The following is a 26,933-nucleotide window of genomic DNA, read 5'->3' as shown; positions in this document are numbered from 1 at the left end:
ACAACAAAGTCAAGGTATTGGAGTGGCCATCACAAAGCCCTGACCTCAATGACATAGAACATTTGTGGGCAGAACTGAAAAAGCMTGTGCGAGCAAGGAGGCCTACAAACCTGACTCAGTTACACCAGCTCTGTCAGGAGGAATGGGCCAAAATTCACCCAACTTATTGTGGGAAGCTTGTGGAAAGCCATCCGAAACGATTGACCCAAGTTAAACAATTAAAAGGCAATGCTACCAAATATAAATTGAGTGTATATAAACTTCTGACCCACTGGGAATGTGATGAAAGAAATGAAAGCTGAAATAAATAATTCTCTCTACAATTATTCTTACATTTCACATTCTTAAAATAAAGTGGTGATCCTAACTGACTTAAGACAGGGAAATTATACTCTGATTAAATGTCAGGAATTGTGGAAAAACTGAGTTTAAATGTATTTGGCTAAGGTGTATGTAAACTTCCGACTTCAACTGTACTAGCGAACCAACTTACCAACTTTCACACTGCCAATGTCTGCAAGAAAACACATATTTAAACAAATGAAAAACATTATTATTACAACATGATTAAAGTTATTTACAATAACATGCAAATGACAAGGCATGTAAATGTTGTAAAATACCTATTGCCTTGAGATGGGGAGCCGGCCAAGGAGTGACAACAAGAGTGGGGAAAACAACAGACAAAACAAATTACGGAACGACGGACACCATGGACAGACAAATTCACGGACATTGACGACATGAGACAAACAAGACACATGAAAATGCTTGCATCATCTCCTGCACCAGCATAGGCGGTAGATTGATGCAGCACCCCTGATAAATCACAATTTTAAAATCATATTTAAAATAAATGTCCATCAAATTAGTGTAGGGCTTTATTATGCCTGTATGAGCAGAGAAAAATACTCCTCAGCAGAGCAGGGAGAAAAATACCCCCATGGATTTCTGATGGTATCGTGCCATAGAGGGTTCCTCACCTCTGCAGAGAGTAAAACCGTTTCCAATAGCAAACAATCTGTGCCTCCTTTCTGCTGCTGGACGGCCGGCAACATGTACAGTACCAGTCAAAAGTTTGGACACACCTACTCATTCAAGGGTTTTTCTGTATTTTTACTCTTTTCTACATTGTAGAATAATAGTGAAAACATCAAAACTATGAAATAACACATATGGTATCATGTAGTAACCCCAAAAATGTTTTACAAATTAAAATATATTTTAGATTCTTCAGAGTAGCCACCCTTTGCCTTGATGACAGCTTTGCAAACTCTTGACATCCTCTCAACCAGCTTCACCTGGAATGTTTTTTAAGTCTTGAAGGAGTTCCCACGTATGCTGAGGACTTGTTGGCTGCTTATCCTTCACTCTGCGGTCCAACTCATCCACAACCATCTCAATTGGGGTGAGGTCGGGTGATTGTGGATGCCAGGTCATCTGATGCAGAACTCCATCACTCTCCTTCTTGGTCAAATAGCCCTTACACAGCCTGGAGGTCATATTGTCCTGTTGAAAAACAAATGATAGTCCCACTAAGCGCAAACCAGATGGGATGGCGTATCGCTGCAGAATGCTGTGGTAGCCATGCTGGTTAAGTGTGCCTTGAATTCTAAATAAATCACAGACAGTGTCACCAGCAAAGCACCCCCACACCAACACACCTCCTCCTACATGCTTCACGGTGGGAACCACACATGTGGAGATTATCTGTTCATCTACTCCGCGTCTCTCAAAGACACAGCAGTTGGAACCAAAAATCTCACATTTGGACTCATCAGACCAAAGGACAGATTTCCACCGGTCTAATGTCAATTGCTCATGTTTCTTGGCCCAAGCAAGTCTCTTCTTCTTATTGGTGTCCTTTAGTAGTGGTTTCTTTGCAGCAATCCGACTGTGAACGCCTGATTCACGCAGTCTCCTCTGAACAGTTGATGTTGAGAGGTGTCTGTTACTGTCACGTCTGCTCCCGGTCCCCCTCTCTGGCGCTCGAGGTCGCCAGGCTGCTTATCATTACTTACACCTATCACCATCTTTACGCGCATCCGAGCTTCATCGGACTCACCTGGACTCCATCACGTTATTAATTACCTCCCCTATATCTGTCACTTCCTTAGTTTCTTTCCCGAGTCAGCATTAATGTCGTTGTGTCTCTTGTCCAGACGCGGTTCGTGTTTTGTTTCCTGTCTGTTTATTCATTAAATATTCACTCCCTGTACATGCTTCTCGTCTCCCAGCGTCTGTCCTTACAGTTACTTGAACTCTGTGAAGCATTTATTTGGGTTGAAAATGAAGTTATCCTCTGCAGCAGAGGTAACTCCGGGTCCTCCTTTCCTGTGGCGGTCCTCATGAGTGCCAGTTTCATCATAGCACTTGACGGTTTTTGCGACTACACTTGAAGTAACTTTCAAAGTTCTTGACATTTTCCGTATTGACTAACCTTCATGTCTTAACCCTTTCAGAAGTACCATTCTACAGTGGTCCCTGAACGCAACAATCAGCATTTGAGCTGGCCACACTTTTTTCAGAAACTATTTACACAAACACAGTCCTTACAAAGTTATGTCCAGAATTTAGCAGTTTATTTTTGGATGCAATGTTCAGATATTCACAGAAGTATCTATAGCATAACACAATCATCCAAACTGTAAAAATGTAGGCTACATTTGTCCTAGCGCTAACTGAACACAAGCGATCATATTTGCTAACTCTCGGCTGACATACACTACAATATGAATTAGCTAATAGCAATTACTATATATAATTAATCACATCACTGGTGAGCTCACCATTGATCGAAATAAATGAGTAAAACACTATCTAGAAATCAAAAGTAATCCGACGATGATTAGTTTCAGCGCGCAGCCATGCTTTTCCAACTCAGAAACCAAAGATAATAGAAGACAAGATGAGTTTGGTCTGTTTATAGTATGCATGTTGAAGGGGTGTGTCGTCTACCATCGTTCACATCCCACCATTCACTTCCTGAAGTTCRCAAWAAATMWGTSAACCCTTACTCACCTCATTTTGTTATAGCATCRTTGGTCTGACAGACGATTACGTGAAACCCAGAATGCATTGTATGTCAACAAACATGGCTCCACACATAGCTGGAATTAGCTTAGCTCATCATAATCAGTATAACCTTCAAAAACGTATTTTAAACACATACTATGTGCCCATTACAATCTATGCTAGAATCGGAATGCATGATTTAATACTGGTAATTGAAAAACGTGAATAAAATAGTAAATATATCAATAATTACCACAAAACATTTTCTGATAGTGATTTATTGATACAAATGGCGCGTGCAGGCAGTCAATCACGTAACCTCTCACTCCCACTCTCAGCCATTCAGTGTTGTTGTTTATGTGTGTGGCTAGTGAGCTAAACTGGAGCATTAGCAATGTCTTTCAAAAGAAGTCAACTTCTGGAGATTTAAAAAAAAATCTGACAATGAGTCTGAAAGTCAGGAATCAGATTCTGACAGTGACAGTGAGGAGCTGTCCCCCCAGCCATTGAGAACCCTGAATCTGAGGACCCCTTGTCCACTGACAAAGTCCCAGTTCCCTTTGAAGATGCTGGTGGTGATGGCGGTAGACCGACAGTGGATGAAGTATAGGAGTTCTGTGGTAGCTGGAAGGCTGCCAGCCATTTCACCCCTCCTGGCCCTGCTGTTTGCTTTGATTAGTCCCAGTCTGGAGTGCAACACCCTTGCCATTTCCATCTGAGGCAGAGTGCTTCAAGTTGTTTCTAACAGAGGAGTTGGTGGGAGACATAGCAGAGATCAATGCATTGGAGTTACAGGAATAGAGAGCAGCCATGAGTGGGGGGGACAACCACAATTAGAGAAATGTATACCTTCCTGGTGACAGTCCTTCTCATGGGGATAGTAAAAAAGAACTCCCTAAGAGAAAACGGGAGCACAGATCCTATGTTTGCAACTCCCTTCTTTGCGACCCTTTTTTCCAAAAACTGCTTCCTAGTTCTGCTGCAATGACTGCATTTCATTAACAATGCTACTGCCATCCTAAATGACTCTTTATACAAAATAAGAAATGTCAACAGCTGGCAGTGACAAGTGGCATGACAAACGAGACACCCATGTCCTTTCCACTGTCCATACAGCAACCATGTCGGCCACAGGGAAGGTGGACCACCTGACGGGAGAGAGAAAAATCAAACCAGACTGCGTACTTGACTAAAACCTCAAAATGGGGCAGTGGATATGGCGGACATGATAAACAGCTTTGTGGAATGCACTCAGAAAACAACCAAGTGATATAAGAAGATATTTTTATATTTTTCCATGGTAGCTTCAAAATACAACAAGCCAATACTTCTCTGAAGCAATTAGCATTGTTTTACAGAGCTAATAGAAGAATGTAGCTAGCTACATAAGCCCGATTGAATATAACACCATAAAGGTTATGAAATGAGTAACGTTAGCTTGCGTGTCCTTGGTTATAAGGAATATACACAAAAATATTATGCTACAGTATAAACGACATAACACGACATGCAGAAACTATTATAACGTAATAAGGCACTTACTTTGATAGAAACGCACACATTTCCGAAGTTACTATTGCTAACGAAAATAACTATGACTGCGATGCAGGCAACAGACGGAAAATGTGAACACGTGTGTGCAGGACGAGAGATGAGCAAATGTCTGCAGACTTGAACTGCACAAACAATTGGGAAGTGTTTGGGGAATTTTGTCCGGGTCAGAAATGTCCAAAAAATGTATTGGTCGGCAAAAGTAAAAATGACTACTTTTATGTGAATGAATGAGGTCAATTCAAACTGTTCTTAGAAAATAAACTTGCTAGAAAATAATTTTAAATTGACAAGTTGAAAACAGCCTATAAATAAAAACAGGCTGAGTGCTTCGGTTTGAGGGTAACGCAGATTAAATGTACTGTTGCGTAACAATCACATTCTGGAATGGAGAGAACGTTCTAACATCACATGCATAAAAAAACTCACGCTGGGGCGACCGTGAGAGATATTTGGAACTCACGCATGAAAGGGTTAAAGTAATGATGGATTATTGTTTCTCTTTGCTTATTTGAGCTGTTCTTGCCATAACTTGGACTTTGTCTTTTACCAAATAGGGCTATCTTCTGTATACCACCCCTACCTTGTCACAACACAACTGATTGGCTCAAATGCATTAAGAAGGTAAGACATTCCACAAATTAACTTTTAACAAGGGACACCTGTTAATTGAAATGCCTTCCATGTGTCTACCTCATGAAGCTGGTTGAGAGAATACCACGTGTGCAAAGCTGTCATCAAGGCAAAGGGTGGATACTTTGAAGAATCTCAAATATAAATAGATTTTGATTTGTTTAAGACTTTTTTTGGTTACTACATTATTACATATGCGTTATTTCATAGTTTTGATGTCTTCACTATTATTCTACAATGTAGAGAATGGTAAAAATAAAGAAAAACCCTGGAATGAGTAGGTGTGTCCAAACTTTTGACTGGTACTGTAAATTACCAACTTTTATTTTATTTATATTTATTTTAGAAAACATATTGAGACCTAGGTCTTTTTTACAAATGTGCCCAGTATATACAATATAAATAAATATACACATTATACCCAAACATATACATATTAAAATACCAAAATACAGTCATGGGAAACACAAATAAAACGTCACAAATCACCCAGAAAAAAAGTTACATTCCTCCACAATCAATATTTAAATTGCCCGAATGGCACCAGAACATCAAGATTAAATGTATTTTGAATTTTGTTCCAGCAATTTGGTGCATTAAAACTAAATGCAGATTTACCTAGCTCGGTGGAGACCCTAGATGGCTAAGTTTTGAAAATTGGTTGTACAATAAATCCTTCCAGTGATATAATAGTAGGTAACTACTTAAAGTTAACCTGAATTGTGATATTCTCTGCCCCCTTAGGAATGGTGCGCCTCTTGTCAAGATCAGTGGTGTCTTCATAGTACTTCGCCTGGTTGGAAAGATAAAATCTCCTCGAGGGATGTCATTAAAGCAGTAGCGTGCCGTGGGCCTGGCGCCTGGGCCTTCAGTGAGGTCCTACACAGTCCCACCCGAATTAATCCACCTGTTATTACCATCATTTAGATGCCATGGCTCTAGACACTATACATTTAGACAGAAACGCAGTATAACCAGGCGTTGCGTCACCTTGAAATTGACATTTTTTTCAGAGAATTGCAGGGGAAGAGTACAATACAGTACAGTTCAACTAATAGGCAAGAACATAGTCGAGTGCAACAGAGTTATATTAATATTCTTCTTCTATCCATTTCTGGTCCATAAACTTTGAGCTTTAAGTCCCCCAAAAAAMAAATACAGTGTGTTCACTAAACAGCGCATTGTCGCACCCAAAGCAGTTTCACCGTGATGATAAAGACACATAACTATTCACTGAAAATAAAAGAAAACAAATAATTTGCAACATAGGCTATTTGCCATTTAATTATGTTATATAGGTATTTAATATTAACGAAATAAAAATGCGAAACATACATACACATTTTAATAAAAAATAACATGCATTGTATGCCTACTCACCAAAGACTGATTATTAGACAGTTGGCTGCGCTTAGGGGATCGTGAGAAAAATGCTGCAAGGCCATTGAGGTTGGCAAAGAAGACCTTGCATTCTTTAAGCTTTGAGGCTCCTTGAGTCAGTACTAAATTTAGTCGATGTGCATAGCAGTGAATGAATAAGGCCATCGGTGCCCTCTCCTTAACTTTAGCCTGCACCCCATTGAGTCCAGATGCCATGACTGCTGCGCCATCAAACACTGTGCCACAACTTTATCCAGACTACATTCATTTTCCTCCAAGAAACGGAAAAAATAGAGCGGCAATGTCATCAGCTCGCTTGCCGCTTGTCACATCTTCAAACCGGATAAATCGCTCCTTGACTCCCGTGTCCGTCACATAACGCAGGACGAGTGAGAGCTGTAGCTCCACTCTGGTGTCCCCAAACGTTTTCAAAAGCACCATTGCTTGTAAGTGCCCAGCCGTACTTTGGGTGCTCGTTGCTGCCTTGGTTAGACAACTCAAGTTTGCAAAGCCGTGTGCTCCAAACACCAAATCGATCACTTGCAAATAATAGGCATTCCCAGCAGTACAGTTTGCAGTGCTTCTCGGAACCTGTGAGCCTGACACGCTCATAGTTGAAACTTTAAAGTGGCGAACGAACGAACCCCTTTCCCGCCTGTGACAGGCTTTGTGGCGTCGGGCGACCTCTCCTTACAATGTCTAACTTTTCTTGAAAAGTTCGTCTTGGAATGGCGTTATAATTATATCCTCGACCAAATCGATATCTTCTCCTCCTTCCGCCATTGTGGGTTCAAAAACAGTTTAGGTAGTACGCGAATTAATTCGTTTATCAAATTCAGTTTCCTAGATCTGCATAGACCTGCCCATAGGACCTGCCTCTCAATATTGGTAATCCAATCAAAAGACGTGGACCCTACGCCTGCTAGCTGGCTCCTGTGTAACACTGGAGCCAGCCAGCAGGCGTACAATAGCCAACTCTAAAGCTGATTGGTTGACACAAAATTTTATTTCCCATTCACTTTAAGCTACAAGCGCCTGCACTGTTGATTCTGAAGGCCTAAGAGCAGATTTTAGACCCCTGGCAACACATGATGGCTGAATATGATTGGATAAAAGATCTAACATAAAGACCAGCCCTCCAAATCTCAACCTGGGGCTGGAAGCAGTGCAACCAAGAGGAAAGCTATGAAATGAAGAGTATAACTCTTACTCTGGGGAATAATTTAATACATATTTGTGGGAAAATATATTTAAAAAAAAATTATATTCTGATGATGTTTAGGCCAGCAGAGAAGGCCTTGCAGGCCCTGACGGCCCACCACTGCATTAAAGTGCAAGCTACATACAAACAGAAAGCTACAATAACAGTTAGCTAGCTAGCTAATGTTAGCTAAATAAAACTGTCTGGCTAGCTAGCTGGCTATGCAGGCTGAGGTAAAAAAGTATCTAGCAATGTCAATCTAAAATCAACCTAAAAAGAGCTTGAATTATTTATTCCTATTTAACAATATTTTCTTATATAAAGACAAATATATGGTAGTCCTTGGAGAGTGATTCTGAGGTAATAAATTAGTGCGGACCAAGCGAGCGTTTAGGAGGTGAAATAGAACCAGAAATACCTGCATCCTCCATCCTCCGCGACTGCTACAGGGTAAAATAGAGCCAAGTGACCAGCATAGCAACGGACGCTTTGGTTAATTACGTAGGCCGGTCATAATTTTGCAAGTTCTAGCAACAGCCCTACAGAGGCGAGGGACACACACACTTTTTTGGCAAATGGACACTATTTGGCACTATTTGGCACTGCGTGCCAGGTCGGTATTCGAAAACGATTATTAAAGGTTTACAGTAGATAGATGGCTAGACTAACTTATCTATCAAAACATTGTTAGCTGACATGCATAATTGAGTGACTGTCAGTGACTAACATAACAAGAGAAATACTGCTGATGCACATCCACATTTTGAAATTGCACCTTGTGTATTCTACTATTCTAAATATAAAGAATAAGTTGAGATTCCGACTGAGTTCCTAAAAATATAAATAAAATGTTTTTGGGTCGGGGGACCCCTAGCGCCTGGGGCCTCTAGGCGACCGCTTATGCTGCTTAAGCCTGGAGCCAGCCCTGGTTGTCCTGCTATCCAGCTGCAACCAGTGATCAAATCCTGTGCAACTGGCCTGGTCCCCGAACATAGACATTCCTGCCTAGATTATGGCCTAATCCATTCTACCCGCTGCATACTATTATTGGTGCAAGTATGTAGGAGGACCACTGGAAGAAATAATGTCTCATAACATGCAAAGGCAACCTGATACAGCACAAGAACACCTGAAACAACCAACACCAACACATATCTGTCTCTGGCCTTCACTATGTTCTGATGTTTTTCTAACACCAGGGAACCAGATCATGTTTTGTTATGTTGGACAAAACATCTGGCTGCAGTGTTCTATCAACACCTCAGACAGACAGAGTTCTGAAGAAATAAGAAATACAGTAGTGAGCCTAACTCTACTATGCTGTACCTTAATGTTGCTGTTGTTGTTGTTAGGCAAAGAGAGGCATGGCAATGTTATCAGAGCAAAGGGCACATGCTCATATCTAAGGAGGTGTAATACTGTCCAATGCCTGATTACTTTATAATGTCTCAATCTAAGAACAACCATCAAGCTGGAATCAGATTTCTAGACTTAAAAACGCTTCTTCCTTGAGGAAGTTACATGGAAAAGTTGTTGACACATGATCGGGCAATGATTTAGTCAAGTGCATAACGGGTTTCAAAATACTAGAATATGTATTCAAAAAAACGTCCTCCATTCAGTTCTAGCTGTGGAGAACCTATTAGAGAGTACCAACAGAGTAGTACATTTGATCAGATGTGCATGTTGTAAAGGTTAAACATTTTGTTTTCAGTAGTCATCATTGCATTCCTTTGTTAAACAAAAATGAATAATATTTTTAACTAAAGGAAAAACATGTTCACGTACGATCTGTTTTCAATTCAGTGTCCTACCATAAACCTTCCAATAAGAAACATGGCATTTAGGCAAAAAATATATATACATTAAATTGTGATTATGGAAAATGATGAGTTCTGTTATGCCAAAAGTTATTCCCTCTGAAATCTATTATGGTCAATAAAAACACTTGTGTATTTGTTCTGCCGCAGTTTCCAGCTGATCCAACACTTTGTTTCATACTCTGTTAGTCCTTCCTGCCTTCCCTTCACATCACATGCCACTGGCACAAGATCATTCCTAGAGTATGACTACAACATCAAGAAAATAAGCAGCATGTTCAGGAGGCAGTAAATTATTTACTACCATTCAGCCACTAGATGAGGCTGTATGTCCAATGTAAATTGAAGCTGAAGCTTGCAGAGAGTTTACAGGCTTTAGCTATTCTGTACCCTACTTGGTCTGATTCAATCCAACGTACCTTCAATCTAAAAATTCCCTTCAATATGATAAACTGACTTAATATATATTTGTTCTATTCATGGCAACAATTAGGCTTTTCCAGTTGATATGACACATTCTGTATATTTGTTACATATAAAACAAGAATACAATTGTTCGACATAAAGTAAGACTTATGCCGACACCTGCACACTCTTAGAAAAAGAGTTCAAAGCAGCTTCTGCAGTTGTCCCTGTAGGATAATCCTTTTTTGGTTCAAGGTAGAAAACGTTTAGTTCATATTAGTGAAAAGGTTCTACCTGATACCAAAAAGGGCTCTACCCAGCTCAAAAAGGGTTCTATCGTAGAACATCTTATGGTTCTAGTTAGCCCCCTTTCCCCCCATAAGAGTGCAGTACATCGAGAGCTTTGTCTTTTGCTAAAAAAAAGATTTCAAGCTTGAATCATCAAAAGATCTTAAAACACATTTATCTTTAGAGTTGTCCATGCTCCATTTGTGCTTAAGTTGCTCTGAAAGCTTATGAGACCAGTTACCAGCATATCTTAATGGTCATTTGTGATGATAAAAATATGAAAGTATTGAATTAAACATCACTGACATTGAAACAAAGAATACTGTCTTGTAACAGTCAGCTGTAATGCATTATTTCATTGAGGAACATCATAATGATTTTAGATTACGAAAACAGTTATAACAGTGCGCTTGGACTGTTTTCCTTACAATGCTTGCTGGGTATTGAAGTCTTTTTAATCCGAGGCAGATTCGATTTGAGACTACCATCCATAGTAGGCCATTGAGATGCCCTGGCTGCGGTTTTACACAAGAACTACTACTACCAAAATGCCCTTCAGGTTGTTTCCGGTCATTCCGGTAAAAAAAAAGTTTCGATGGGGGCCTGGGAAAAAGTGATGAGGAAATGGCTGAGTAGCCTAGCTATATTAAATCGATTGTAACCGATTTCCAAACAAGAGGAGGGCAATTCATGAGTCAGGAGAGAAGGTATGTGAGGTCTAAAGTAACATGGTAGAGTAAACAGAGATGGAATAATTTCCTGCAAAACACAATGAACGTGGTTTTAACTTGGCAATCACTAAGACACTGCCATTGGAAATATAGATTTGTAACAACTTTTTTCCAAATGTAATTTTTTATTAGTTTTCGTACATATTTATTTTGTTTTTACCGCTTAAATCAGTGACGGTGTATTGTCCACCTTGATCTCCATTGATGTTCTTGTTGGCGTTCAAGCACAATGGATGCGCGTGATGATGCTCTCTAGATGTTATCAGTGGGATGGAGTGGTGATGTTACACTGGGTGGCAATTAGCAAACCTCTTTTTCCTACAAAGAGGTGAGCTACAGGCTACGGTTTGATTTTTAGATATGTGGTGACTATTCTTCATCCCTGTGGGACTACTGCGTAGTCTATTCAATTCGTTTTTTTGGCAATAATATGATAGGCTACAGTTGACGAAACAGCCAGTTGCTAAGTGGGCTACTTAATAGTTCGAAAACAGCCGCTATAGCTATCTATGCGTTTGGTTTCCTAAAGGTCCATCATTTGTTAGATTTGCCCACTGTTCAGCCATAAGCAACAGTTAGAAATGTTGCTGCGGCTTTCTTTGATATGCACAATAGGCTAAACTGAGTCTACGAATAGACTATGCATTTTATTGAACACCCATTTGATGGTTTACCTGTTCCGTTATTCGCGGGAGAATGTGCTCTGCATAGTTGCCTTTACATGTTGCGCTGCAGCAAACCGCTAATCTTTCATGCATTATAACCAACAGTGTTAACGTTGCTTCAATGTTGCATTGTAACAATTCCACCCAACCGCAACAATGAGTACGTTTACATGCACACAATATTGCGATTATTGTGGATGATCAGATTCATGTAATATAGTTCGATTAAAACGTGTACATGCTTTGCAAGAATAACGATTTTCCTAATCCTGTTTACATGGACGCATCTGAAATCAGTCTACCAGACCGCACTAATACATGCAGAAAATCGCAAATCGAAATAAACGATCTACCACATCGAACATATTATTTTTGGGAAGCATATTTGATTCTGATTTTGGACATAAAGTTTGTATGCGAAAACTACTTCTAAAACGCATACACTCAGTTATTCAGAACTCACTTCACTCGTGCTAAAGATGCTGATGCTAGCACATGCGCAGATAGATCAAATACACCACTTAAACGCCAATTAAGGTGTGTACATGTCCTAATAATTCGAAKGATTTCTCAGAAAACCAGGTGTTTTAATCGATTTATGCTTACTTCGATTTTGACTTTACACAGATTAAGATAAACAGAGTAGGGTGTTTACATGACTATTGCATAATCTGCCTACTGCCATAATCATTAGGATACTAGGGCGGCAGGTAACCTAGTCGTTAGAACGTTGGGCCAGTAACCGAAAGGTTGCTAGATCGAATCCCCAAGGTAAAAGTCTGTCGTTCTGCCCCTAAATAAGGCAGTTCCCCATGCCACGTGTTCATTCAAATACAAACTCTACTGGCTCGATAGCCTATGCATAGACACATTCTATATTTTCAGTGTTGACATTGTTGTTTTCAAAGGATACACAAGCGAAGTTGTCTTACATTATTATTATAATTATATAAATATTATAATATTGTTTGTAGCCAAAATATGCGTCCAAACAGAGCAAGATAAACTAATGGGTCATTGTCGATTTGGTTTTGCGAATCGAGAGAGGAATATTAGCGTTCCTGTGACCTCAAGTTAGCTTGCATTAACTTGTTTATGCATGATTTATGTCTCTGTGCTAGAGCCAATATGGAGACATGATAGCCTAATATGGATACTACTCGCTCCTGCATCATGGCTCAGCTGTAGGATAGTTTATGCTAGCGCTTGCTTACGCTTAGATTATACCGACAGTGTTATTGCGCAAAATGATATGCAGCATCATCTGGATATATGTGCAACAAAAGTTCAACATTCACCTTCTGCTACCATTTCTGTCAAGCTGTCTACACATACATTTGCATGTGCACATACATTTGCATGTGAACTACAATTCCGAGGCTGTGTTTTAACGTTTAGAAAAGTCACTCATCACTTTCAAACCGGTTTTCAAAACATATGCTGATATGCTGCTTATATTTCATATCAGTGAGAGAATCTTTCAAATAAAAAATCTACACTTACTGTAGTAGCAGTTTTTCACAGATCCACAAGCTGTGTGCGCCACCAGTTGACGAACTACACTTCCTCCCCATTTATGCTTACACGCAGGTGTTCGGAGCAAGCAAAATAAATAATTAGCACTATGTCTTCTGTCTGCCTTCCGTAAACAAACAATGTAACATGGCAATATGGCCTTGTGGGAACACTAACCCTATAAAAGGTGTGTAGTAATTTAATCATTTGTTTTCTAAAAATGAATTCTCGCTGATATGAAAGATACAGTCCTTATGGTTCCAAAAATGTAACACAAGCGATGCATGTTAATATTTAGAGCAAGCGCCGGGTCCCCGGGCAGAAGATACTATCTTTGATAGGCGCTCAAGCAGTTAGCGTCTATGAATGGAGTAGAGTTGGACAGGCTTCCTGTGTAGATTAAGACACTGCGGAGCTGACACGAGATATGTCTCTGAAAAAGTACCTCAGTCCAGGGATGAGAAATGCGTTGTACTTCGAATTGTCCCAGTAGCCCAACTGTTACACTGAGAAGATTGAACGACGGCTAGTTTTTAAGTAAACTGACGTTTTCGTTCTCATTCATAACCCGCGGTTATATCCATGGGGAAGACGGGTTCAGGGTCATGAATTATTGTGTGGATGAAAAGCGGGCGGGTTGAATAAAGAAAGCAATACCTTAAATTCATAAATGTATAATTCTTGTGCAGTTTATATTTATAGGCTACATTGAGGTTTTTCTTTCATTATTTTAGGCTAGATATTTGGAATTCGTGCTTAACCCTAAACTGTGGTGCCTAACCAGTGGTGGGAGAAGTACCCAATTGTCATACTTGAGTAAAAGTAAAGATACCTTAATAGAAAATGACTGATTGAGTTGCGTTTTCCGAGTCATATCTCGCGCCATCTCCGCAGTGTCTACATAGGAAGTCTCAGACTCTAGTGCAGCAGTAAGCAAGCGGGTCGGATCTGCTGGCTAAGTCTATACCTGAGTACCATGGGGTGTGCCACAAAATACTGATGAGAATAGATTGTTATGGTACAAAAACTGAATGGGACATTTGATGGATACATTTTCATGGAATGTTTATGTATGAATATTTAAATTGTCATAATTTTATTCCCTTAACTAAAGGAGATTTGATGTTTTCAAGGTCATGATAAAGTAGAGGACATTGGCACATTGTTTGTGTTTGAGCAGAGTAGTCTGTGTGAGGTAGGTGCCAGTGTTTTTGTAGTTAGGCTATGTTGAATGGAGTTACTTGCAGTTCTCTTAATGCTGGACAGTCAGTAATACCAAAGAAACCACAAACTCTGTGGTAATACAGTAGCAAAAAACCGCTGCCTGTTTTGCCAATGTAGTCCTGTCTTACAGAGACTACTTCAAGCAGGATAGTGCAGAGGTGTTGGATGCATAGTGTATCATTATATCAAATTAAATTAAATGTTCTGTCGCATGCGCCGAATACAACTGGTGCACAGTTAAACAAAAATGAAAAAATACAATAAAATAGTAACACAAGGAATAAAAAATGTGATACACAGGGTATGTTTACAGGGTGTTAAACTGTTAAATCATTTCTGTAACAGAACTATAATATAAAAGCAACATGGAACAATTTCAAAGGTTTTACTGAGTTACAGTTCATACGTATAAGGAAATCAGTCACTTTAAATAAATACATTAGGCCTTAATAAACGCAGCAAAAAAAGACACGTCTCTTTTCAGGACCCTGTCTTTCAAAGATAATTCGTAAAAATCCAAATCATTTCACAGATCTTCATTGTAAAGGGTTTGAACACTGTTTCCCATGCTTGTTCAATGAACCATAAACAATTAATGAACATGCACCTGTGGAACGGTCGTTAAGACACTAACACCTTACAGACGGTAGGCAATTAAAGTCAGTTATGAAAACATAGGACACAAAAGAGACCTTTCTACTGACTCTGAAAAACACCAAAAGAAAGATGCCCAGGGTCCCTGCTCATCTGCGTGAACGTGCCTTAGGCATGCTGCAAGGAGGCATGAGGACTGCAAATGTGGCCAGGGCAGTAAATTGCAATGTCCGTACTGTGAGACGCCTAAGACAGCGCTTACAGGGGGACAGGACGGACAGCTGATCGTCCTCGCAGTGGCAGACCACGTGTAACAACACCTGCACAGGATCGGTACATCCGAACATCACACCTGCGGGACAGGAACAGGATGGCAACAACAACTGCCCGAGTCACACCAGGAAAGCACAATCCCTCCATCAGTGCTCAGACTGTCTGCAATAGGCTAAGAGAGGCTGGACTGAGGGCTTGTAGGCCTGTTGTAAGGCAGGTCCTCACCAGACATCACCAGCAACAATGTCGCCTATGGGCACAAACCCACCTTCGCTGTACCAGACAGGACTGGCAAAAAGTGCTCTTCACTGACGAGTCGCGGTTTTGTCTCACCAGGGGTGATGGTCGAATTCGCGTTTATTGTCAAAGGAATGAGCGTTACACCAAGGGCTGTACTCTGGAGCGGGATCGATTTGGAGGTGGAGGGTCCATCATGGTCTGGGGCGGTGTGTCACAGCATCATCGGACTGAGCTTGTTGTCATTGTAGGCAATCTCAACGCTGTGCGTTACAGGGAAGATATCCTCCCTCATGTGGAACCCTTCCTGCAGGCTCATCCTGATATGACCCTCCAGCATGACAATGCCACCAGCCATACTGCTCGTTCTGTGCGTGATTTCCTGCAAGACAGGAATGTCAGTGTTCTGCCATGGCCAGCGAAGAGCCTGGATCTCAATCCCATTGTTCACATGTGGGACCTGTTGGATCGGAGGGTGACATTCCCCCCCCCAGAAATGTCCGGGAACTTGCAGGTTCCTTGGTGGAAGAGTGGGGTAACATCTCACAGCAAGAACTGGCAAATCTGGTGCAGTCCAATAGGAGGAGATTAGAGGTCGACCGATTATGATTTTTCAATGCCGATACCGATTTATTGGAGGACCATCGGCCGATTTTATTTATGTATTAATGAATTKATTCATTTGTAATAATGACAATTACAACAATACTGAATGAACACTTTTATTTTAACTTTATATAATACATCAATCAAATCAATTTAGCCTCAAATAAATAATGAAACATGTTCAATTTGGTTTAAATAATGCAAAAACAAAGTGTTGGAGAAGAAAGTAAAAGTGCAATATGTGCCATGTAAAAAAGCTAACGTTTAAGTTCCTTGCTCAGAACATGAGAACATATGAAAGCTGGTGTTTCCTTTTTACATGAGACTTCAATATTCCCAGGTATGAAGTTTTAGGTTGTAGTTATTATAGGAATTATAGGACTATTTCTCTCTATACGATTTGTATTTCATATACCTTTGACTATTGGATGTTCTTGCAGGCACTTTAGTATTGCCAGTGTAACAGTATAGCTTCCGTCCCTCTCCTCACCCCTACCTGGGCTCGAACCAGGAACACATCGACAACAGCCATCCTCAAAGCATCGTTACCCATCGCTCCACAAAAGCCGCGGCCCTTGCAGAGCAATGGGAACAACTACTCCAAGTCTCAGAGCGAGTGACGTCACCGATTGAAACGCTATTAGCGCGCACCCCGCTAACTAGCTAGCCATTTAACATCAGTTACACCAGCCTAATCTCGGGAGTTGCTGGCAAAATGCACGAAAGTGCTGTTTGAATAAATGCCTGCTGGTGCCTACCATCTCTCAGTAAGACTGCTCTATCAAATATCAAATCATAGACTTAATTATAACATAATAACACAGAAATACGAGCCTTTGGTCATCAAAACAAAACGTTCACTGAAAGAACGTTTATTCTTTCAGTGAAAGAAAGTCTAAATATTCCTGTTACATTGCACAGCCTTCAATGTTATGTCATAATTACGTACAATTCTGGCAAATTAGTTCGCAACGAGCCAGGCGGCCCAAACTTTTGCATATACCCTGACTCTGCGTGCAATGAACGCAAGAGAAGTGACACAATTTCACCTGGTTAATATTGCCTGCTAACCTGGATTTCTTTTAGCTAAATATGCAGGTTTAAAAATATATATTTCTGTGTATTGATTTTAAGAAAGGCATTGATGTTTATGGTTAGGTACAGTCGTGCAACGATTGTGCTTGTTTCGCAAATGCGCTTTTGTTAAATCATCCCCCGTTTGGCGAAGTTGGCTGTCTTTGTTAGGAAGAAATAGTCTTCACACAGTTCGCAACGAGCCTGGCGGCCCAAACTGCTGCATATACCCTGACTGTTGCAAGAGAAGTGACACAATTTCCCTAGTTAAAAGAAATTCATGTTAGCAGGCAATATTAACTAAATATGCAGGTTTAAAAATATATACTTGTGTATTGATTTTAAGAAAGGCATTGATGTTTATGGTTAGGTACACGTTGGAGCAACGGCAGTTTGGCCGGTAGGGATATCCTTGTCTCATCGCGCTCCAGCGACTCCTGTGGCGGGCCGGGCGCAGTGCGTGCTAACCGAGGGGGGCGGGTGCACGGTGTTTCCTCCGACACATTGGTGCGGCTGGCTTCCGGGTTGGAGGCGCGCTGTGTTAAGAAGCAGTGCGGCTTGGTTGGGTTGTGCTTCGGAGGACGCATGGCTTTCGACCTTCGTCTCTCCCGAGCCCGTACGGGAGTTGTAGCGATGAGACAAGATAGTAATTACTAGCGATTGGATACCACGAAAATTGGGGAGAAAAGGGGATAAAATAATAAAAAATATTTAAAAAAATAAAGGTAACACCAAATACTGACTGTTACTTTTGATTTTGAACCCCCTTTGTTCAGGAACACATTATTCAATTTCTGTTAGTCATATGTGTGTGGAACTTGTTCAGTTTATTTCTCGGTTGTTGAATCTTGTTATGTTCATACAAATATTTACACATGTTAAGTTTGCTGAAAATGAACGCAGTTGACTGTGAGAGGACGTTTCTTTTTTTGCTGAGTTTGTATGGATTTGACATGACTAGGAATTCAGATTTGCATCTCTTGGTCACAGATACCTTAAAAGAAAAGGTAGGGGCGTGGATCGGAAAACCAGTCAGTATCTGGTGGGACCACCATTTTCCTCATGCAGCGTGACACATCTCACTTGCGTAGAGTTGCTCAAGCTGTTGATTGTGGCCTGTGGAATGTTGTCCCACTCTTCTTCAATGGCTGTACGAAGTTGCTGGGTATTGGCGGAAATTGGAACGCGCTGTCATACAGGTCGATCCAGAGCATCCCAAACATGCTGAAGGGGTGACATGTTTGGTGAGTATGTGGGCCATGGAAGAACTGGGACCTTTTCACCTTCCAGGAATTGTGAYCAGATCCTTGCGACATGGGGCCATGCGTTATCATGCTGAAACATGATGTGCTGGTGGCGGATGAATGGCACGACAATGGACCTCAGGATCTCATCATGGAATCTCTGTGCATTCAAATTGCCGTCGATAAAATGTAATTGTGTTCGTTGTCCGTAGTTTATGCCTGCCCATACCATTACAATGCCTAAATGCAGTCAGATCAAGATCCTGGTGAGGACAACGAGCACACAGATGACAGTTTGTGCAGAAATTCTTCGATTGTGCAAACTCAGTTTCATCAGCTGTCTGGGTGGCTGGTCTAAGATGATCCTGCAGGTGAAGAAGCTGGATGTGGAGACCCTGGGCTGGCATGGTAACACGTGGTCTGTGGTTGTGAGGCTGGTTGGATGTACTGCCAAATTCTCTAAAACGATGTTGGATGCGGCATATGGTAGAGAAATTAACATGAAATTCTTTGGCAACAGCTCTGGTGGACATTCCTGCAGTCAGCATGCCAATTGCACGCTCCTTCTAATCATGAGACATCTGTGGCATTATGTTGTGTGACACAACCGAACATTTTAGTGTCCTTTTATTGTCCCCAGCACAAGGTGCACCTGTGTAATGATCATGCTGTTTAATCAGCCTCTTGATTAAACTTTGCCAAACCTTTCAGGTGTATGTATTATCTTGGCAAAGGAGAAATGCTGATTAACAGGAATATAAACAAATGTATAAACAACATTTAAGAGAAATAAGCTTTTTGTGCGTATGGACAATTTCTGGGATCTTTTATTTAATCTCATGAAACATGGGACCAATACTTTACATGTTGCGTTTTATATTTTTGTTCAGTATATTTCCCTCTTCAGTGCACATGATTAAAAAAAAAAATCAATTTTTCACCCCAATTTTGTGGTATTCAATTGGTAGTTAGTCTTGTCCCATTGCCGCAACTCCCGTATGGACTCGGGAGAGTGACAGCGCCACTCAGGAGGCACTTTTTCATATTTTCTACACCGTTACTAGGCTACTAGTGGGTTCGTTCCTGTATCTGTACTGTCTGTTTTGGCCACCTCCAATACTTGCCCCATAAAACTGTATCTCATTATCTGATGCTGACTATTTGTTGCCTGAGAGGTCTTGAAGTTCATTTGCCTGTCAGAGAAAACGCTGTCTCAGTGCTCTTGGAGTGCTCGCCACATCCTATTGGAATGCACTGTAATGGGTAATGGGCCATTATAAGCTGAGCAGGATGCTTAACCCATCAGTTGGGCATGATTCAGTTATACCAAAGAGGAGACCGGTCTCTGACAAGCCACTTCAATAGCTCTCAGCCAGGGTTTCCGTCAGGAAAATGTTGCGCCGGACAACATGATCGGGAAGATTTTAATTTACCGGCCATATTGAGAAATGTACCTGACCCATATGCATTGGGTGCATAACCCATTAGGGTGTCCACACATGGTACTCAGAATGACAGAAATCACATTTAGATTATGGTAATGCATCTTAACAGAACATGCAACTCATGTAATGAAGCAGCCAATAAAACGTCCTTTACAAAAATTGTCCACAATGCAATTCGCTGGAAAACCCCCTTCTAAACGGCACACCAGGGAAAACCCCATTCTAAACAGCGCACCTGATAGCAGTTCCATGTGACAGAGATGAAAATGTCTGTCAGAAACTTTGAAAGAGGGTGAATCTAAAGATACAACAACTCAAATGGGTTTCTAATATGAGTAGGATTGTGCCTTTAAATTGAAAACCAATAGAACTAGAGAGAAATGGCATAGTGGTTGGTCCAATGGGGAAGTAAATGGTAATACATTTGCCAAAATTAAATAATTTCTCCTGTCTATACAGGGAAGTGATAAAAGGCATCGCTGATTTATTGATTTGCGGCTGTCAGTAAAAAGCATCTAAAATATGTGTGAAGATAATGTGTCTTGATTTATCATTTAAAATGTTGAGACAAGAAGTGTGTGGCGACGATATAGGCGTCTCTCCAGAATGGCATTCATTGTTTTATTGATTCTCCATTTACATATGTCACCAGTAGTAAATGTACCGTTAATCCCTGTCATTTGGTTGCATTAATTTGGTTGTCACTCTATAGCTAAGGAAGAAGCTAAATGGAAGAGTGATTGGGGAGGTTGTACAGTGCATTCGGAAAGTATTCAGACCCTTTCCCTTTTTCCACATTTTTTTTACGTGACAGCCTTATTTTAAAATAGATTAAATAATAGTTAATTCTCATCAGTCTACACAKAATACCCCATAATTGTCACGCCCTGGCCTTAGTTATCTTTGTTTTCTTTATCATTTTAGTTAGGTCAGGGTGTGACATGGGGGATGTATGTGTTTTGTATTGTCTAGGGGGTTTTGTATGTTTATGGGGCAGTGTCTAGTCTAGGTGTATGTATGTCAATGGTTGCCTAGATTGGTTCTCAATTAGAGACAGCTGTCTATCGTTGTCTCTGATTGGGAGCCATATTTAGTCAGCCATAGTCATTAGGTAGTTTGTGGGTGATTGTCTATGTCTATGTGTAGGTTGCCTGTGTCTGCACTTGTCATTATATAGCTTCACGTTCGTCGGTTTGTTTTGTTTAGTTTGTAAGTGTTCTTCGTCTTCGTTGATTAAATATGTGTTCATTTCACGCTGCGCCTTGGTCCTCCTCTCTTTCACGTAACGACGATCGTGACAGAATCACCCACCAAAACCGGACCAAGCAGCGTGATACAAGGCAGCAGCAGCGATCGCAGGACTATTGGAATTGGGAGGAAATATTAGACGGCGGAGGACCTTGGGCACAACCAGGGGAATATCGCCGCCCCAAGGCAGAGCTGGAGGCAGCGAAAGCAGAGAGGCGCCGGTATGAGGTGCTAGCACGGCAGAGCGGCTGGCACCCCCAAAAATGTCTTGGGTGGGGGCTCTCGGGGAGTGTAGCTGGGTCAAGTAGGAGACTTGAGCCAGCTCCCCGTGCTTACTGTGAGGAGCCGAAGATGGAACCAGAGCCAGTCGAGGTGGAATTGGAGGTGAGCAAGGGGAGTGAAGCTGAGACTGTGGATGAATTAATGGGGAAATTGGAGGAGAGAGAAATGAGGGATTTGCTGGTGTGGAGCATAAAGCACCGCATCCGCTTGAAGGAGCGTGTGCGGGATTTGATGTCACCTGAGTCAGCTCTCCATACTCGTTCCTGAGGTGCGTGCTAGCAGTCTGGTGAAGACTGTGCCAGCACCACACACCAGGCCTCCTGTGCGCCTCCCTAGCCCTGCACGTCCTGTACCAGCTCAGCGCACCAGCAGTCCTGTGGCAGCGCCTCGCACTCGCCCAGTGGTGAGTGTTCCCAGCCCAGTACCACCAGTGCCAACACCACGCACCAAGCCTCCTGTACGTCTCCAGAACCCTGTACGCACTGTTCTTCTCCCCGTGCCCTCAGCCGCTACCACCAGTGCCGGTACACGCACCACGGTATAGGGCTAGTGCGCTTGAGAGTCCAGTTGGTGCCCTGTTTCCTGCTCCCCGCACTGATCGCCTAGTGGTGGCGTGTCTCCAGTCCGTTACCACCAGTTCCGCACCACGCACCAGGCCTACTGTGCGCTTCAGCAGGTAGAGTCGGTCGTCTGCCCAGTGCCGCCTGCACTGCGCCCTCTGACTCCCCCAGCGCCATCTGAGCTGCCTGCCTGCCCAGCGCCATCTGAGCTGCCTGCCTGCCCAGCGCCATCTGAGCGCCCGTCTGTCCCGAGCCGTCAGAGCCGCCCGTCTGTCCCGAGCGTCTAGAGGCCGCCCGTCTGTCCCGAGCCGCTAGAGCCGCCGTACTGTCCCGAGCCGTCAGAGCCGCCCGTCTGTCCCGAGCCGCTAGAGCCGCCCGCAGTCAGGAGCTGCCAGAGCCGCCGCCAGTCAGGAGCGTGCCAGAGCGCCCGGTCCAGTCAGGAGCTGCCAGAGCCGCCGCCAGTCAGGAGCTGCCAGAGCGGCCGCAGTCAGGAGCTCCAGAGGCCCGCCAGTCAGGAGCTGCCAGACAGGAGCTGCCAGAGCGCCCGCCAGTCAGGAGCCGCCGCCAGTCAGGAGCCGCCCCGCCAGTCCAGGAGCCGCAGTCAGGAGCTGCCAGAGCCGCCGCCAGTCAGGAGCCTGCCAGAGCCGCCCAGCAGCCAGGAGCTGCAGAGCCGCAGCCAGGACTGCCAGAGCCGCCCGCCAGCCAGGAGCTGCCAGAAGCGCCCGCCAGCCAGGAGCTGCCAGAGCCGCCGCCATGCCAGGAGCTGCCAAGGCCGCCGCCAGCCAGGAGCTGCAAGAGCCGCCCGCAGCCCAGGAGCTGCCAGAGCCGCCGCCAGTCAGCCGAGCTGCCAGAGCCGCCCGCTCAGCCAGGAGCTGCCAGAGCCGCCGCCAGTGCAGGAGCTGCCAGAGCCGCCGGCCAGTCAGGAGCTGCCAGAGCCGCCCGCCATCAGGAGCTGCCAGAGCCGCCGCCAGCCATGACCTGCCAGAGCGCGTCAGCCATGACTGCCAGAGCCGTCAGTCAGCCATGACCTGCCAGAGCCGTCAGTCAGCCATGACCTGCCAGAGCCGTCAGCAGCATGACTGCCAGCAGCCGTCAGTCGCCATGACCTGTCCAGAGCGTCAGTGAGCCTGCCTCCAGGCCGCCCCAGTCATGAGCTCCCTTCAGTCAGTCAGTATGAGCTGCCCTCAGTCATCGAGCTGCCCTCAATCATGAGCTGCCCTCCAGTCATGAGCTGCCCTCCAGTCATGAGCTGCCCTCCAGTCATGTGCTGCCCTCCAGTCCGGAGCTGCCCCTCAGTCCAGAGCTGCCCCTCAGTCCGGAGCTGCCCCTCAGTCCGGAGCTGCCCCTCAGTCCGGAGCTGCCCCTCAGTCCGGAGCTGCCCCTCAGTCCGGAGCTGCCCCTCAGTCCGGGGCTGCCCCTCCGTCCAGTAGCGCCCTCTAGGATGGTCTTCAGTCCGGGACTCGCTGTAAGGGTCCTCGCTCCAGAGGCGCCACCAAAGCGGGTATTGACTATGGTGGAGTGGGGTCCACGTCCCGCACCCGAGCCACCGCCGTAAGAAGGCCCACCCGGACKCTCCCCTTCTATGTCAGGTTTTGCGGCCGGAGTCCGCACCTTTGGGGGGGGGATACTGTCACGCCCTGGCCTTAGTTATCTTTGTTTTCTTTATCATTTTAGTTAGGTCAGGGTGTGACATGGGGGATGTATGTGTTTTGTATTGTCTAGGGGTTTTGTATGTTTATGGGGCAGTGTCTAGTCTAGATGTATGTATGTCTATGGTTGCCTAGAGACAGCTGTCTATCGTTGTCTCTGATTGGGAGCCATATTTAGTCAGCCATAGTCATTAGGTAGTTTGTGGGTGATTGTCTATGTGTAAGTTGCCTGTGTCTGCACTTGTCATTATATAGCTTCACGTTCGTCGGTTTGTTGCTTTGTTTAGTTTGTAAGTGTTCTTCGTCTTCGTTGATTAAATATGTGTTCATTTCACGCTGCGCCTTGGTCCTCCTCTCTTTCACGTAACGACGATCGTGACAATAATGACAAAGCAAAAACATGTTTCCCGAAATTTTGGCAAATATTTTTTTTTTTAAATGACAGAAGTACCTTATTTACATAAGTATTCATACCCATTGCTATGAGACTTAAAATTGAGCTCAGATGCATCCTGTTTCCATTGATCACCCTTGAGATGCTTCTACAACTTTATTGTAGTCCACCTGTGGTAAATTGAATTGATTGGACATGATTTGGAAAGGCACCCACCTGTCTATACAAGGTCCCACAGTTGACAGTGTGGGACCTTGTATAGACAGGTGGGTGCCAAGAGAAAAAACCAAGCCATGACGTCGAAGGAATTGAACTCCGAAGAGCTTAGAGACATGATTGTGACGAGGCACAGATCTGGGGAAGGGTACCGAAACATTTCTGCAGCATTGAAGCTCCCCAATAAAACAGTGGCCTCCATTCTTAAATGGAAGAAGTTTGGAACCACCAAGACTGTTCCTAGAGCTGGCTGCCCAGCCAAACTGAGCAACCAGGGGAGAAGGGCCTTGGTCAGGTAGGTGACCAAGAACCCAATGGTCACTCTGACAGAGCTCCAGAGTTCCTCTCTGGAGATGGGATAATCTTCCAGAAGGACAACCATCTCTGCAACACTCTTCCAGACAGAAGCCACCCCTCAGTAAAAGGCACATGACAGCTCGCTTGGAGTTTGCCAAAAGGCAACTAAAGGACTTTCAGACGTTTAGAAACAAGATTCTCTGGTCTGATGAAACCAAGATTGAACTCTGAATGTTGAGCATCACGTCTGGAGTAAACCTTGCACCATCCCTACTGTGAAGCATCAAGCTGTGGGGATGTTTTTCAGCGGCAGGGACTGGGAGACTAGTCAGGATCGAGGGAAAGATTAACGGAGGAAAGTACAGCGATCCTTGATGAAAACCTGCTTGAGTGCTCAGGACCTCAGACTGGGGCGACCGTTCACCTTCCAACAGGATAACGATCCTAAGCACACAGCCAAGGCATCACAGGAGTGGCTTCGGGACAAGTCTCTGAATGTCCTTGAATGGCCCAGCCAGAGCCCAGACTTGAACTCGATCAAACATCTCTGGAGAGACCTGAAAATGGCTGTGCGGTGGCGCTCCCCATCCAACCTGACAGAGCTTGAGAGGTTCTGCAGAGAAAAATGGGAGAAACTCCCCAAATACAGGTGTGCCAAGCTTGTTAGAATAAGGGTGTCACGTAGCAAAATATGGTCAAGGGGTATCAATACTTTCCCGAAAACACTGTATGTTCTTTAATCATGGCTTAAGCAACAAAAGAGGGGTTCTTATTCTTATTGGTAATCAGATTAGCTAATATCCATGTGACTATAGGAGATTCTCACGGGAGATGGATTATGTTAGAAATATCAGTGGACAATTTACGTTTTTTGTCTCATCAACCTCCATGCCCCAAAATTGTACAATTCATTATTCTTTGAGAGGAGACAATACAGAAATTGAAGGATTGTAACAAACAAATTATAATGGTTTGAGATTTTAATACAGTGATAGATTCAGTAATCGATAGAACTGGGAGCCGCATGTCAAATTATCACCTACAAGCTCTTTCAGCAATCAGGGGAATATATCCTCTCTGGGTCTAGTAGATATCGGGAGATTTAAAAGTCCCCAGTCAATTAGATATACTTGGCGAAGAAGGGAGAAGGCGAGACTAATTTATTATTTTTTTATTTGCTTTTTACTCAGTTCTACGGTATCAAACTGTTATTGCAGAACATTTATGTTCAAAGTACTCTGTTATTACAATCCAACTTGTCAGTGAGGAATTCCCAAGAGGTCCAGGGTTTTGGAAGTTTAACCAATCCTTACTGGAGGATGTGAATTTTATTCATAACAATTTATTTTAAACATAATTTCATTATTTAACCACAGTACAGACGCAGATGATCCGCATATTGTATGGGATGCCATCAAATGCGCTTTCAGTGGGCATGTGATAAAACATGCCTCTTGGAGAAAGAAAAGGTTTTTGCCAAGGAAAAGCTTTTTAAACAGAGGACATCATTGCTCTAAACCAACAAATTGACAATTATTTTAAAGATTTAAATTACAACATTACAATTACTCAATGGAAAACAAAGAAAGCTAGAGAGACTTCATCAACAGGTCGTTGGTGGTATCATCTATACTGTAGGTCTAAAACCACGTGGATGGAACATGGTGAAAAATACTCCATATATTTCATGCATTTACAGCAGAGAAATTTTGCCTGAAAAAATATCAACTCATTTTAGAGAATTGCATTATTAATAGAAGGAACAAATTATTTCAAACAGTTGTTCAAACAGAAGCTAGCCCTACAATCTCACAAGCATTCACAGACAAGCATTTCGCTACACCCCCAATAACATCTGCTAAATATGTGTATGTGGCCAATACAATTTGATTTGAGTTTTTTTTTGTATTGAATATCACCCACCTGAAACGTACAGATGAGCAGCAGTTTTTAGGTGAAGGTTTGATCATAGAGGAGGAATTACATTATGCCATTGAGTCATTCAAAATGGGAGAGTTCCCACTTTTAGATGGAATTCCAATTGAGGTATGTAAAATGTTCTTCACAGAACCTAAGAAACCCGTACTATTCTTTCGATGCTGTAAGCCAATCCGACACCCAACAGGAGGGAGACTCCTCACGTTACTTGGTTGTAATGTCCGTATACTGTCAATGTATTTCCTTGAAAGTTAGAAACTTCAAGTTGTAGAAACATCTCAAGGATGATCAATGGAAACAGAATGCACCTGAGCTCAAGTTCGAGTCTCATAGCAAAGGGTCTGAATACTTTTGTAAAAAAGGTATTTGTTTTTTTGTTTGTAATACATTTGCAAATTTAAAAAAAAAAAAATCTGTTTTTGCTTTGTCGTTATGGGGTATTGGGTGT

General features: G+C 42.9%; 1 long non-coding RNA gene across 1 annotated transcript; it reads right to left on the bottom strand.

The window, feature by feature from the left end:
- Nucleotides 1-3,275: 3,275 nt before the first annotated feature.
- LOC139027899 (uncharacterized) lies at nucleotides 3,276-5,185 on the bottom strand. The gene is made up of 2 exons (XR_011480045.1): nucleotides 4,558-5,185; nucleotides 3,276-4,163 (listed from the first exon to the last, which is right to left on the bottom strand). It is a non-coding gene; the product is annotated as an uncharacterized lncRNA (long non-coding RNA).
- Nucleotides 5,186-26,933: the final 21,748 nt, after the last annotated feature.

This window comes from Salvelinus sp. IW2-2015, linkage group LG6.1 (genome assembly GCF_002910315.2).
Source record: "Salvelinus sp. IW2-2015 linkage group LG6.1, ASM291031v2, whole genome shotgun sequence".
Lineage (NCBI taxonomy): Eukaryota > Metazoa > Chordata > Actinopteri > Salmoniformes > Salmonidae > Salvelinus > Salvelinus sp. IW2-2015.
Note: the sequence above shows the minus strand (reverse complement) of the source record. Positions and strands in the feature narration are given on the sequence as shown.